General features: G+C 37.5%; 2 long non-coding RNA genes across 2 annotated transcripts in view; one reads left to right on the top strand and one right to left on the bottom strand.

Annotated features, from left to right (window-relative positions):
• Positions 1–15,493, bottom strand: part of LOC140698208 (uncharacterized) — a 71,496-nt gene that overhangs the window by 23,995 nt on the left and 32,008 nt on the right. The gene's annotated exons all lie outside the window — the stretch shown is intronic.
• Positions 5,062–14,394, top strand: LOC140698206 (uncharacterized). Its single transcript, XR_012075840.1, has 3 exons — positions 5,062–5,201; positions 13,918–14,084; positions 14,171–14,394. It is a non-coding gene; the product is annotated as an uncharacterized lncRNA (long non-coding RNA).

Below are 15,493 nucleotides of genomic sequence, written 5' to 3'. Positions count from 1 at the left end.
AGCTACATAAGAAGAAAAATTCAAATAAGCATTTTGTTGTAAAAATTCTCAGAGAAAGGAATTCATTACACAAGCCATGAAAAAGAAAAGAGATGGCATGTAGTATTTAGCAATTATCAACATGTTATTGATCCCAGATTCCTTATTAACCTATGAAGAAGAAGGATAAAATCTTCACACCATGGAAATAGTAAGAGATTGAACAAGTTATATGTCCAATGACTTGATGCTAACTACCCGGAACTAGGCCAGACTTCGCAGGTAAAGGACATAGTTCTCCACACAACACCCTCACTTTGGAAACCAGCTTGAGGGTTCCCAGGCCACTCACATTTCTTCCCAACTGGCTAAATCTGCTGGATTTCCATTACCCTCTAGGTTCACTAATTTGCTAGAATAACTCACAGAATTCAGAAGTGCACTCTACTTACAATTACAGTTTTATTATAGCTAAAAGGATACAAATCAGGACTTGCAGAAGAAGAAGGGACGCATGGGGGAAGTCTGCGAGAGTCCATACCCACAAAAAAAATGAAGCGTACAGTGTCCTCTTCCCATGGAGTCAGGACACATCGCTCTCCCAGCACACTGATGAGTAACAATACATAAAAAGTGTCATTAACCAGAGGAGCTCATATGAACTTCAATGTCCAGAGATTTTACTGGGATTTCACTGTGTAGGCATGATGATTGAATCATGCGCCATGCAATTAAGCTCGATCTCCAGCTTTTCCTTTCCTCCCTAGAGGTCAGGCTAATATGATGTGCTCAAAGCCCCAATCCTCTAATCATATTGTTGGTCTTTCTGGAGTGGCTAGCTCCTATCCTGAGTCACCTTGTCATGGCATATTACCTAGGGGCTCTCTATAAGTCACCTCATTATCATAAATTATCAGGACCCATCATGAATAACAAAGACACTCCTATCACTCAGGAACTTCCATGTCATTAGCTACGTTCCAAGAACAAAGGCCAGCTAATTTTTTAAATTATTATATAACAATATGTACAGCACTTAACTTGGTACCCAGCATATATTGTTGCTGTTGTTGTTTTAATATTCATGTGATACTAAATTAAAGGAGAAAGCTAAAAACAGGTTTGTAATTTATCTTCAGGGACATCTGAGGGGGTTGACTTTTGTCAAATCCTTGCACATAAGCTCAAGGAATCATAGGAGCAGACCAGACTCAAGATTAATGAGAATTCATCTTAGGTTACTATTTTCCAGACTATAGACTTGCACATCATTGTTGAGATTGTTTATTCAGTAACAACTAAGAATATTGAGATTCTGCTCCACTGGAGAATAGGGACCAGTCATGTACATCTGAGGAGAATTTCATGTATATCTTCAAGGTATAAGAGCTGAAGGGACCCACAGAGCATACAGCTTTCCCGAATTGATGTGGATCATACTTACTTTATCTCGTCTCACGTGACCACATTCATCTCAGCAATGAAGTAAGGATAACAGAAGACACACTTAGGCACCCCAAGACTTCTGATTTGTTGTCACTACTCCTGCAGTGTGGCCACCATATATCCTGCCTTAAAGCTAAGAAAACTTAGTCCTGGATAAACTATTTTGACATGTAAATTTAAGTCAATTGGAAGTCCAGAGTACTACTTCCACTCAAGAAAATTGGGCATTGCTGTAATGTTCTATATGTTTGGGAGCTTGCCTCTTCACAAACGTGAAAATTCTATAGAAATCCTAGACAAGCAAATTAAACAGTGCAATAATGCTTTTAATGGTGAGAAACCATTTCAAATTGGTTTAAACATAAAGAGAAATTTACTAGCCCACATAAATCAAAGTCTAGAAGTAGTGTGAACTTCAGGTGGAATTCCATCTGAGTTCTGTCTCAGTCTTCTGATCTAAATTCCTCTTTTTATGTACTGGTTGGTTTTGCCATGGGTATAAAATAGTTGCAATCGTTCCCAGTATGACATCTTCTTATAAAATCAGCCAGAGGATGAGTCAACATAACTTGACTAAAAATACCAGATGAAATTCACAGTCTTCACTCTATGGAAACTCAGATGCTGCCCTACTTTGAACAATCACCAGTCAAAGGAATGCTATGCCTTAATCATTTAGGCTCAGTCTCCATGTTTATCACTAAACCAAACATCGCAGCATTAGGGATAAAATTAGGCTTGTTGGTTTGCTTTGTTTGTTTATTTCAAGGGTGTAGGTAAGAGTAGGTATAATAAGTAACACTTGTTTTTTTTTCTTTTCAAGTTCAGAAACAAAGGGAAAATAGCACATAAGCGAAAGACATATGGAGAGCAAAATATCAACCCTTTTACTTATAGACTGAACAGAGAACATGGCTCAGACTGTGGCCCAAAGAGTCTGCTCATATTTCAACCTAAGATCTCTGGAGACCCTCATTAAGGCAAAATATCTACTACTAAGGTTATCTGTGCTGTCGTCACTGAGGGGGATAAAAATCTAACAGGAAAAAAAAAAAAAAGGTTGAATTAAGAACACCTGATTTCTTCTTCCAACTCACAATCAGCCATTACTCTTTCTCCACTAGGGAGGCTGAGTGAGGAGTGGGGAGTGTATTCAGATTCCACCTGAAATCTCTCCATGTGGAAAAATAAAGCCAAGAACTGGTAGATTCTCACCTTCTTCTCCATCACTGATGAAGATCAGCTTGGGTCAGTAAGGTTTCTTTCAAAACCACACAGCTGGTAAATCTGAAGTCCTATTAACAAAACCACACAGCTGGTAAATCTGAAGTCCTATTAACAATGGGTAAGAAGAGAACTGATGGCAGGGAGTTAACTGGCTCTGCTGAGTTATGTCAAGAGGTATGAATTAAGAGTATGTCATGGCAGAGACTTCCTTAAAAACATGGCCTACACATACACTTCTCTCTGCTCCCTCCCCAAACCTGACTGATATGGCACTTACATAGTTAAAAAAAACAAAAAAACAAAATCACTAACCCACAAGGACAAAGAAAATGATAAAGGAAACAGAAACGCTCTACTGAAGTCAATAAAATTTTGAGGCATATGGATGGAATAATAGTAACAGAAAGCTAAGTGACTTTTTGAACAGAAGACAGAATAAATAAGCCAATTTATTTCATAAAACTCTAGAAAGACTCAGAAATTGAAGGTACTCACTATCTCCAGAGGAAGGGGTGTAGGGATGTGGGGGGGTAGGCATAAAACAGGAAGACTGGTAGAAAATCTGAAACAAGAGTATTGTTTATGTGCCCCTTCTGAGGCTGTGATTAATCAGCCCTTACAAAAGTTGAAGTGTTGATTTCTGGAGAAACTGTGTCATAGAGCAGAGAAACAGTGGACAACAAGGATGCGATACAGTATTACCAAAGCAGGAATAAGTGAAAGTCTGCATGCTGCATTAGGAGACTACTACTCCAAACCCCATCACTATCCTGACAACTATCTCAGGCTGAAGAGTGTTGGGAAAACTGACCAGCCCATTGGGAATGTTGGGCATCCCTTTCTAATCACCCCTCAGTAAATGCATGTCAGAAAGCTTTGCCAAAGCAGACAGAGCTGCCCATAAGCATTTTGGCAAAATTTCAGATATAAGTAGATTGCTTAAACCTTTAAATATTTGAGCGAAGCCTCTAACTTTCATTGCAACTATTTCTCCTTCTGCTTCTTTTCAAGTTAAGGAAAAGAAAACAGTATATGAAATTGAGAAGAATGATAAAATAATTTATCATGATTTAGAAAGTTTAGCTGAGAAATTACATAATTGTTCAATAGAAGGACATCACTCGATAAACAGTTTAAGAAATGTATGCAAATATAATAATTCCAGTAAATCCCATTAAAAAATATTTGTTCAAATTCAGTACTTACAAATAAAAACCAAAGAAAATGGAAATATATCTGATTACTTTGTCATGATACAGAATGTCTATCCTGAATTAACTGTCACCATACACTGAAAGGAAATGTACACACCTACAGGAAGGGAAGAGACACATCATTATCAAGGAATCACACTATTACATGCAATTAAATATGAAATAGGATAACAATATAATACTCAACAGCTTTCCTGAATAGCCAAGTAGGATGGTAAAAAAATTATAATGTATCTCATCACAGTATTAACTAAAAGTATAATCATAATTTTAAAATCTGAATGAGAATATATATGACATGCTTAGTAAAAACCAGAAAACTTTATTGGAAGAAAATTATATTTGACCAAATGGAAAGACATGATATGTTCCTGGATGAGAAGAGACAGTTGTGTATAATACTGTTTGCTTTCTAAAATAATATGAATGTTTAATAAAAACCCAGTCATAATCATAAGCTCTTTCTTGGACCAAAACATTACAAATTGTATCTGGACAATCACCTAGTAAAGAATATTTCAGAACAGTCTCAAAAGAAATATATGGGGGAGCTAGATTTATCAGATATTAAATATATATGCTAATCAATGAATAAATAAAACAGTATGCTATAAAAATCAACATATTACATTATATTCAAAAGTTGGGAAAACTAAAAACTAACCTATACATCAAAATATTTTAAATGTTTTTAATTTAAATATGCTTATAGTTTTGCATAATTGAGGAAAAAATCTATTCAGATTATCACAAAAAAAAGTCCATATCTAAATACACTCTAAATGCACTGTATACCATTATATAAGACATTGACAATATCCAGAATACCTCAAATAAAATGAAATTGGACATTTAGCCCATAGTGAACTGGTGAAGCGGAGTGATAGTCAATAGCTTTTGAACTAAGAAAAAAGTATTTCCCCCCCACAAAAAAATGAAACCATGTAAAATTTTGAAATTTCTGAATTATAGCCATAAATGAAAATCCAAAAAGTCCTTTAGAAATCTACAGCAAATGTAACAGGAATAGATTAAAATTTAATTATACTTCTTGTTTTACAAATTAAAATCAGTATACAAATGGGCAAAGTCACAAGCAAATAATTATAAGGAATACTATTTTGGCAGACAAACATTAAAATATTTAGCTTCAATTGTATGTCAAACACAAATTGTAGAAGAGACAAGATGGCGGAGTAGAAGGACGCTTGTAAGTCACCCTCTCCCACAAATACACCAAGATCCACATCTACAGACTCACTCAGCCAACCAGAGCACCTGCGGAACTCTGACAGAACATCGCCCTCTTCAAAAGATAAAGACGCCAAAAATCTGGTAGGAGAAAAGGAAAAAAGAAAGAACAAAAGGCAAAGCAGCGCGGGACGGGTCCCGCGGGGAGGGAGCGGCAAAGGAGGACTGGCGCTCGCTCGCTGGGTCTCCCCTCTCCAACTGAGAGGCCAGCGGGACGGAGGGGGAGCCTCCGAGGCTCGGATCTGTACAGAGCAGCCCTTGTCTGACAGAACTAAGTTAAACGGGCACAGAGCGTCCCCCCGACACCCAGCCTGAGACGCGGGCCGGCAGCGGCGGGCAGGGCCAGGCTGCACAAGCCGGGCGGAGGACGGGGGCGGCTGCACGGAGGCAGCCCCGGGGGACTGCAAGGGGCTGGGCGCCGGGGCTGTGGGTGTACAGGACAGAACAACCTGGGCCCTCCATAAAACAGCAAGGTTGATGTGCTCTCGGGGGAAGGGTGCATACCCCCATCTCTGAAAACCCACGGAGGCTTTTCAGGGGAAGAGGGGCGGGGCCCAGGCAGAGCCGCCATATCCTCCGGCTGAGCACCCAGGCGGGGGCAGGGGCGAAACCTGCATCCACACTGAAGGGCTCAGCAGCCTCAAGGGCCAGACTGAGACGGGCCTACAGCCCGGGGCAGGTGGGATCCTTCCATCCTGGTCCCTCAGAGAACTTGCTCCACAAAGACAAACAAGGAGCTGGGTCTTGGCTCAGCGCAGGGACGAGGCTGCCCCTCGGTCATCCCCGAGCCCACCCGCGGAGCGCGGCCAGGGCGGAGAGCGGCCAGGGCGGAGCGCGCAGCCGCACAGAGCAGCGGAGCTACCGGCGGCGCAGGCAGAGGGAGAGCGCCCCCCCCCCCCCCCCCCCCCCCCCCCCCCCGCCTATCGGGCAGGAACACAGCCCCTGACCGAGGTGCTGGGAGGGGGCACGACCCGCCCTCCTCCCTGGCCAGTCTGCAACACCTGACTGCGGCGTCCGGAGGGGCAGTGACCCGCCCGCCCACAGCAGAGGAGAGCTGCATCTGACCCCGTGTTAGGAGGAGGCGCGATTTGCTTGCCGACAGGTGCTGGGAGCAGCACAGAAGAGGGCGCCAACGGAGGGCCTATGAAAACAAGCTGAGCTTCCAAAACAGGACGAAGACAGAAGGACTTCACATTAAAAGCACACAGACTCCAGGAGAACACCGACAACCCCTTTTTTGTTTTGTTTTTTTGTTTGTTTGTTTTTTGTTTTGTTCTTAAATCTGTTTTTACCTGTTCTATTTTCAATTACTCTCTTAATTTTTACTTCTTAATTCATTTCTATTTCTCTTGGGTTTTGATGTCCTGTTATTGATTAGACACAGGCTTCAAATACATCTATTCATCTCCCCACCCCTTTTTTTCTTTTTTTTTTTTTTAAGGTTTTAAAAGGACGTCTCAACCCGATTAATACTCTGCTTCAACTCGCTCTTCTATTATTCATTATACACTGTTTTCAAACCTTCTTTCTCCCTTCTTTTAAAAATCTTTCTCTCTCATTATTTCTTTTTTTTCCTAAGTTCTATTCATAAATAGGCATTAGACAGATAAAATCCTTAAGATCCAAAATAGACAACTGATACTCCATAAACCACAGTGCCAGAGAGGTATGAGCAAGATGAAGAAGCAGAGAAACCTTTCCCAATTAAAAGAACAAGAGGAATCCCCTGAAAGAAAGATCAATGAAATAGACATCGATAGCCTACTAGATCAAGATTTCAAAAAAGGAGTGATCGAATTGCTGAAGGAATTAAAAGAGATAGTGTTTAGAGAGATAAAATATGTCAAAAATGAAATTGAAGCTATAAAGAAGAGCCAAGCAGAATGGGTAAACTCATTCACAGAGATAAGGAATGATCTAATAGCTGTGCAAAGCCAACTAGTTAATGCAGAGGAACGAATTAGTGATCTAGAAGACAGGGCAATAGAAAGCACCCATTCAGAAGAACTACAAGATAAGCAAATAAAAAATAATGATAATAGCATAAGGGACCTATGGGATAATATAAAGCGTCCCAATCTTCGCATAATAGGGGTCCCAGAAGGGGAAGAAGGATCAAAGGGGACTGAAAAGGTTTTTGAAGAAATCATGACTGAAAACTTCCCAAACTTAAAGAAGGAATCAGATATCCAAGTACAGGAAGCTCAGAGGGTCCCAAACAGGAAGAACCCAAATAGACCCACACCAAGACATATCATAATCAAGATGGCCAGAGTCAAGGATAAAGAAATGATTCTAAAGGCAGCAAGAGAAAAGCAAAGAGTGAATTACAAGGGAACCCCCATAAGGCTCTCAGCTGATTTCTCTACACAAACACTACAGGCCAGAAGGGAGTGGCAAGATATATTCAAAGCCCTGAATGAAAAAAAGATGCAGCCTAGGATACTTTATCCAGCAAGGCTATCCTTTAGGATAGAAGGAGAAATAAAGAGTTTCACAGACAAAAAAAAAGCTGCAGGAGCTTGGCAACACTAAACCCATGCTAAAAGAAATATTGAAAGGGCTATTCTAAATAGAAAAGCAGCAGGATGCTACAGAAATGAGAAACTCACAACTGGAAAGGTGATAACTCATGAATTACAAATAAAGAAAACACGAAATTATAAAAGAAGACATACAAATCACTGAGAGTGGGAGAGGGAGGCAGGGAAATATAGAATTTTTTTTCTTTCTTTTTAAAATTTTTTTAACAGTAGGATGGGTTTAAGATCATGTTATTATCAGTTTAATAAAAACAGGTATAGGTTAATAGATTTACAAAAAAGGGTAACCACAAGTCAAAAATTTACAAGGGAGTCACAAAAATTAAATAAAATCCATGATAATACAAAGGAAAATTACCAAACCACAAAAGGAAGAAGAAAGGAACAAAGAGGATATACCAATTCAACTGCAAAGATAAGTTCAAAATGGCAATAAACACACATCTATCATTAATTACTGTAAATGTTAATGGACTAAATGCTCCAGTCAAAAGACAGGGTGGCAGACTGGATAATAAAGCAAGAACCTTCAATATGCTGCATACAAGAGACCCACTTTAGGGAGAAGGACAGATATAGATTCAGAGTGAAAGGATGGAAAAGGATATTCCATGCAAATGGAAAAGCCAAAAAAGCAGGTGTTGCAGTACTGATTTCAGACAAAATAGACTTTAAAACAAAGGCCATAAAGAAAGATAAAGAGGTACATTTTATAATGATTAAAGGAGTGATACAAGATGAAGACATTACACTCGTTAATATATATGCACCCAATATAGGAGCACCTAAGTACATACAAGAATTACTAACAGAGATAAAGGGCAATATTGATGGGAATACAATCATAGTTGGAGATTTTAACACTGCATTAACATCACTAGACAGATCTTCCAGACAGAAAATAAACAAGGCAACAGAGAAATTAAATACTACTATAGAAAAACTAGATTTGGTGGATATTTTCAGAGCATTACACCCCCCAAAAATAGAATATACATTCTTTTCAAGTGCACATGGAACATTTTCCAGGATCGATCATGTACTTGGACACAAAAGAAACCTCAACAAATTTAAGAAGATAGAAATTATCTCAAGCATCTTTACTGACCACAATGCCATGAAACTGGAAATCAACAACAGAGAAACAAAGGAGAAAAAAAGAAAAGCATGGAGATTAAACAATATGTTATTGAAAAAACAATGGATCAATGAGGAAATCAAAGCTGAAATTAAAAAAATACCTTGAGACAAATGATAATGAAAGCACAACCACTCAAAACCTATGGGACACAGCAAAGGCAGTGCTAAGAGGGAAGTTTATAGCGATACAGGCCTTCCTCAAAAAAGAAGAACAATCTCAAATAAACAAGTTAACCCACCACCTGAATGAATTAGAAAAAGAAGAACAAAAAGCCCCAAAAAGCAGCAGAAGGAAGGAAATAATAATGATCAGAGAGGAATTCTACCAAACATACAAAGAAGAACTCATACCAGTCCTTCTCAAACTCTTCCAGACGATTGAAAAGGAGGGAATACTCCCAAACTCATTCTATGAAGCCACCATCACCCTGATACCAAAACCAGGCAAAGACACTACAAAAAAAGAGAATTATAGGCCAATATCACTGATGAACATAGACGCCAAAATCCTCACCAAAATTTTAGCAAATAGAATCCAACAACACATAAAAAAGATTATACATCATGACCAAGTGGGGTTCATCCCAGGGACACAAGGCTGGTTCAACATATGCAAATCAATCAATGTAATACATCACATCAACAAGAAAAAGGACAAAAACCAGATGATCATCTCAATCGATGCAGGAAAAGCATTTGATAAAATTCAACACCCATTTATGATAAAAACTCTCACCAAAGTGGGTATAGAGGGAACATATCTCAACATAATAAAAGCTATATATGACAAACCTACAGCCAGCATAGTTCTCAACGGTGAAAAACTCAAAAGCTTCCCACTAAAATCTGGGACAAGACAAGGATGCCCACTATCACCACTCCTATTCAACATAGTCCTAGAAGTCCTAGCCACAGCAATCAGGCAAGAGAAAGAAATAAAAGGGATCCAAATTGGAAAAGAAGAGGTAAAAGTGTCATTATATGCTGATGACATGTTACTATACATAGAAAACCCTAAAAGGTCCACACAAAAGCTACTAGAGCTGATTGAAGAATTCAGCAAGGTAGCAGGTTACAAAATTAATGTTCAAAAATCAGTTGCATTTCTTTACACTAACGATAAATCAACAGAAAAAGAAAGTAAAGAAACAATCCCCTTTAAAATAGCACCCAAAGTAATAAAATATCTGGGAATAAATCTAACCAAGGAGGTGAAAGAATTATACACAGAAAACTATAAACCACTGATGAAGGAAATTAAAGAAGACTTTAAAAAATGGAAAGATATTCCATGCTCTTGGATTGGAAGAATCAATATTGTTAAAATGGTCACACTGCCCAAGGCAATCTACAGATTTAATGCAATCCCTATCCAATTACCCAGGACATATTTCACAGAACTAGAACAAATCATAATAAAATTTATATGGAACCATCAAAGACCTAGAATTGCTAAAGGATTACTGAAGAGAAAGAAAGAGGCTGGAGGAATAACTCTCCCAGACTTCAGACAATACTATAGAGCCACAGTCATCAAGACAGCATGGTATTGGTACCAAAACAGACATATGGACCAATGGAACAGAATAGAGAGCCCAGAAATGAACCCACAAACCTTTGGTCAACTCATCTTCGACAAAGGAGGCAAGAATATACAATGGAATAAAGACAGTCTCTTCAGCAAATGGTGTTGGGAAAACTGGACAGCAGCATGTAAAACAATGAAGCTAGAACACACCCTTACACCATATACAAAAATCAACTCAAAATGGATTAAAGACTTAAACATAAGACAAGATACAATAAACCTCCTAGAGGAAAACATAGGCAAAACATTATCTGACATACATTTCAAAAATTTTCTCCTAGAAGAAATAAAAGCAAGAATAAACAAATGGGACCTAATGAAACTTACAAGCTTCTGCACAGCAAAGGAAACCAGAAATAAAACAAGAAGAAAACCTACGGAATGGGAGAAAATTTTTGCAAGTGAAACCGACAAAGGCTTGATCTCCAAAATATATAAGCAGCTCATACGACTCAATAAGAAAAAAATAAACAACCCAATCCAAAAATGGGCAGAAGACCTAAACAAGCAATTCTCCAAGGAAGACATACAAATGATCAAAAAGCACATGAAAAAATGCTCAATATCACTAATTATCAGAGAAATGCAAATCAAAACTACAATGACGTATCACCTCACACCAGTCAGAATGGCCACCATTCAAAAATCCAAAAATGACAAATGCTGGAGAGGCTGTGGAGAAAGGGGAACCCTCCTACACTGCTGGTGGGAATGCAGTTTGGTGCAGCCACTATGGAAAACAGTGTGGAGATTCCTCAAAAGACTAGGAATAGACCTACCATATGACCCAGGAATCCCACTCCTGGGCTTGTATCCAGAAGGAAATCTACTTCAGGATGACACCTGCACTCCAATGTTCATAGCAGCACTATTTACAATAGCCAAAACATGGAAACAGCCTAAATGTCCATCAATAGGTGACTGGATAAAGAAGAGGTGGTATATTTATACAATGGAATACTACTCAGCCATAAAAACCGACAACATAACGCCATTTGCAGCAACATGGATGCTCCTAGAGAATGTCATTCTAAGTGAAGTAAGCCAGAAAGAGAAAGAAAAATACCATATGAGATCGCACATATGTGGAATCTAAAGACTCATGGGCAGAGAATACAGACTTGTGGTTACCAGGGGGGTAGAGAGTGGGAAGGGATAGACTGGGATTTCAAAATTGTAGAATAGATAAACAAGATTACACTGTATAGCACAGGGAAATATACACAAAATGTTATGATAAATCACAGAGAAAAAAATGTGACAATGAATGTGTATATGTCCATGAATGACTGAAAAATTGTGCTGAACACTGGAATTTGACACAACATTGTAAAATGATTATAAATCAATAAAAAATGTTAAAAAAAACACAAATTGTAAACTCAGTGATATAATTGCTTACTGTATTAGCAAAATTAAATGATGAATGCTTTTCCAGAAAATATCTTAAAATTGGCCACAACCTGGAGAAGGTCAACATGTTCTCTTGCAAGAATGATGCAGAAAATCATGAAGCATTTCACTTTTGAAAAAACACACTAAGAATACAGAACACAAGTCTCAGTTAATTATGAGACTTTAAGCAATGATAAAATCATAATGAAAAAACAAAAATATGTAGTAATTTGGCATTTATTATGACTGAAACATATTTCCATTATTAATTCCAATCAATGGAACAAAATTTACCATTTATTTCATATATGTCAGGCAATATTCTAGTCCTACAGAAAATTAAAAGTTGAACAATAAACACATAGTCTTATGTCTCTCTAGGAGACATAAGTCTAGAAGTGGGACAGTAAATAAATAAACAAATAAAATTTAATTAAATGTAATACATAATGTTGGAAAATAACAAAACTAATATACATATTGTACTATGAGATTAAAATTTTTAAAGCCTTTTTTTTGAAAGAAGTTTGGCATTTTATCTAATGAGCCATAAACATTTCAGAACCATTTTATTGAGTAATAGTATTTCTGAAAATTTAGTCTAAAGAAATATATCAAAAAGGAAATGTAATGAATTAATTTGTTTATTGCAAGGTTATTAAGGCAGTAAGAACCTGGAGGGTGTTCTTTGGAAAACTGGTTACATTTAATGATCATTATGAAGATCACAGCAACCAAGAGGAAAATTGTGAGACATACATATGTAGAGAAAACTTATGATACATAATTTTAGCAATCTGTTAAACATGTTTTAAAAGTATAAATTTGGAAAAAATCTGGAAGGAAATGACAATGTAGAGATGCATATGCTTGGATTAGGGATGATTTTCATTTATATTCAACATTTTTTAGCTTGTCAAATATGTAGAATTCCCCTGGGCAAACATTCTCTAGAGCTGTTTAATGCTGTTAGATTCTTTAATAATTATGACAATATAAAACAAAGGAGTTTTAGACCTTTTGCTAATACAAATTTTAGAGTCTTAGGTTTTCACTGTTTTATTTCCACAGGAAATCTTTTAGTTTTACATCTTAACTTGTTAACCTGTTAACTGCAGGAGAACCAGGTAGCAGAAAAGATGGTTAACAGAGGAAGGGCCTCCAGGCTTTAGCCAACCCTGCTCTTAGTTCTCTGACACTTGACTCTTGTCTTTCAATCCTTCAAACCTCAGTTTGCGTTGAGGAGCCGAACTTCACTCAAGATTAAAGAATCCAAGACAAAATGGTTTTGTCCAATTATGTAGGGAAAGAGGAAATGGAACACCATATTCGATATTGTATATATAGACGGAGGGAAAGGATAAACATTTTACCTATATTTTGAAGGCATTCATTCAAAGATTTACCATGAATAACCGGAGTACCAGACAACAGCAGTGACTGCACTGTGTCCAGAAACAAACTCCGACCCACCTCCTGACTACTTCATCCCAAGAGCAGACACAGTCCTTTCCTGGACAACCATTCTAGCAACACAACCAAGTGAAAAGCCAAAGAAACCTCAGTAGTTCACAGTATATTTCTTTCTCAAAGTTCTAAGTGTTCCCCCTTCAATAACCCACATTAGGCACATTTAGTACAATCTCAATTTCCCTCTCAAGAAAACCATTTTTCTACTTACTCAAGGAAACAACTGAAATTAAAACTCAATTCAATCAACAATATTAAAGCAAGCATTTAACATTCTGCTTGCAGATTTAAATGATCTTCCATTTTTCCAAGGGCAAGAGATAAAAAGTTATTTAACTTTGTACAATTACAAGATTCTCTTTATTGTTTTAAGTCTACGCAATCTCAGATCATAAAGAAAATCAACTTCAAGACGAGAGAGCAGTTGGATTTTGATGGGCTGTGAATGGAAAACATTATTTCAGGTTGCGGCCATTGAGGAAAAAGAGCTTAGAAGTTTTATTCTGTTTTGTCGGTTCAGGGAATTATACTTGGGTCCGGGGCACTCAGAGTTTACCATGCTCAGAGAAGTGCAGTGGGACTTGCAGCTCAAGATTCAGGCTGGCCTCTCGCCACAGAAAGGTAAAGGTGCTACATGTTAACCTATGTTGTTTGCATTGTACAGGACAGGTGGCTGTTCCCAACTCCCTGTTCACCGGAACACCCAGAGTGCAGGGATGGGCCTTTCAGGCCTTGGGGCATGCCCCTGGCTGAGCCAGGGCCAGTTGAGGAACTCAGCCTATGCCACTCTGTGGATGACCTTCCCTGGACCAGAGACCTGATTTAGAATAGGTATGTGACCCCAGTCTGTAAAAATAAGCAAGATACAAGGATTCCCTGTGGACACGTGGGGATAAAATTCTTTTTGGTCTCAACAGAGAACCACTGGAAGTGCTCATTCTTTGGTTGTCATGCGTGAGGATGACCACATGGGATTGTTCCAACCAGTATGCCAGCAACTGGGAACCTTACCGCTCAAGGGCAAAGTCCACATAGATGAGAGAAGAACCAGAGAGAGAGAGACAGGTGGAAATACTGGCTTACACCTGCCCCAAATTTCTTCCTGTCTCTGGACTTTAAGGTACAGGAGCCAATAAGCAGAGCAATATTCAAAATATGAAACAACCTGTATGCTATGACACATATGTGAATTTGTATATATGTAACATAAGTATAACTCACTATATATCAGTCATAAAGTCATTCTAATAACTTACAAATTATTTCTTGAATTATAGAAAGTGTTATCATCTTTTCTTTGATATGCTGCATCTAGTTAAATGATGCCTGTTTATCATATTTGACATAGAAATGTCCTCCAAAAATTCCCCGTAAAATTATTATGTGACATCATCTAAATAGAGAAATACAATTCATTATATTGTATCCTCTCTGTTTCTAACCAACAAAATTATATCCTTATGTCTAGCTTATAATACTCTGTGGTTTTTATATATTAAATGTCTATTGCTAATTCATGAAAATTATTTATTGGCATATAGTATTTATTTAGACTAATTATATTGATTTTTATTAATCTTCAATCCATAAATAAACTTAATATTATTTGAAAAGAAGTCACGACTTAATTAATTGAAAGAACTTAGATATTTATTATTTCACTTGTGATACCACTTTTAAGTGTTTATCAGTGAAAGTAACAGTCTTTTCATTGGAATTATTTTGCTTCAAATGTTACATCACATACCTTTCTTTCTACATCTTGTTCTCTTTCCTAGCTTTATTTGGTTTATAAGTTTAATTATTTTATCATGCATTAAATTAACCTGTCAGCTTTAATAAAACAATTTTTTCATGTAAAACTAAACAAAGTGGCAAAAGCTGTAATTATTATTCAAGCCAGAATCTCTGAAAAAAAAAGTTCCACTTCCCAAGTTCTTAATAATTCCTATTGTGCAATTTGTATTATAAGTGAACATTCAGTGCTTCTTAAAATTTCCAAACTACATTTGCTGCTCTAGCGACACAGGCTGCCAACAGAGATACAAATACTCTTCCATTTTTCATTATGTCAGTTCACAGAAAGTTAGTAAGTGATTTCCTTCTCTCTAATGTATATCTAATATATGATGATAAAGATAAATTTCATCAAGAAAGGAATTTAATGATGTGTTACTTTGTAAATATTCTATTGTCTTATCCAGAAATAATTGAATGTGATAATGTAGTGCCAAATTAAA

Source organism: Vicugna pacos, chromosome 1 (assembly GCF_048564905.1).
Source record: "Vicugna pacos chromosome 1, VicPac4, whole genome shotgun sequence".
Taxonomy (NCBI): Eukaryota; Metazoa; Chordata; class Mammalia; order Artiodactyla; family Camelidae; genus Vicugna; species Vicugna pacos.
Note: the sequence above shows the minus strand (reverse complement) of the source record. Positions and strands in the feature narration are given on the sequence as shown.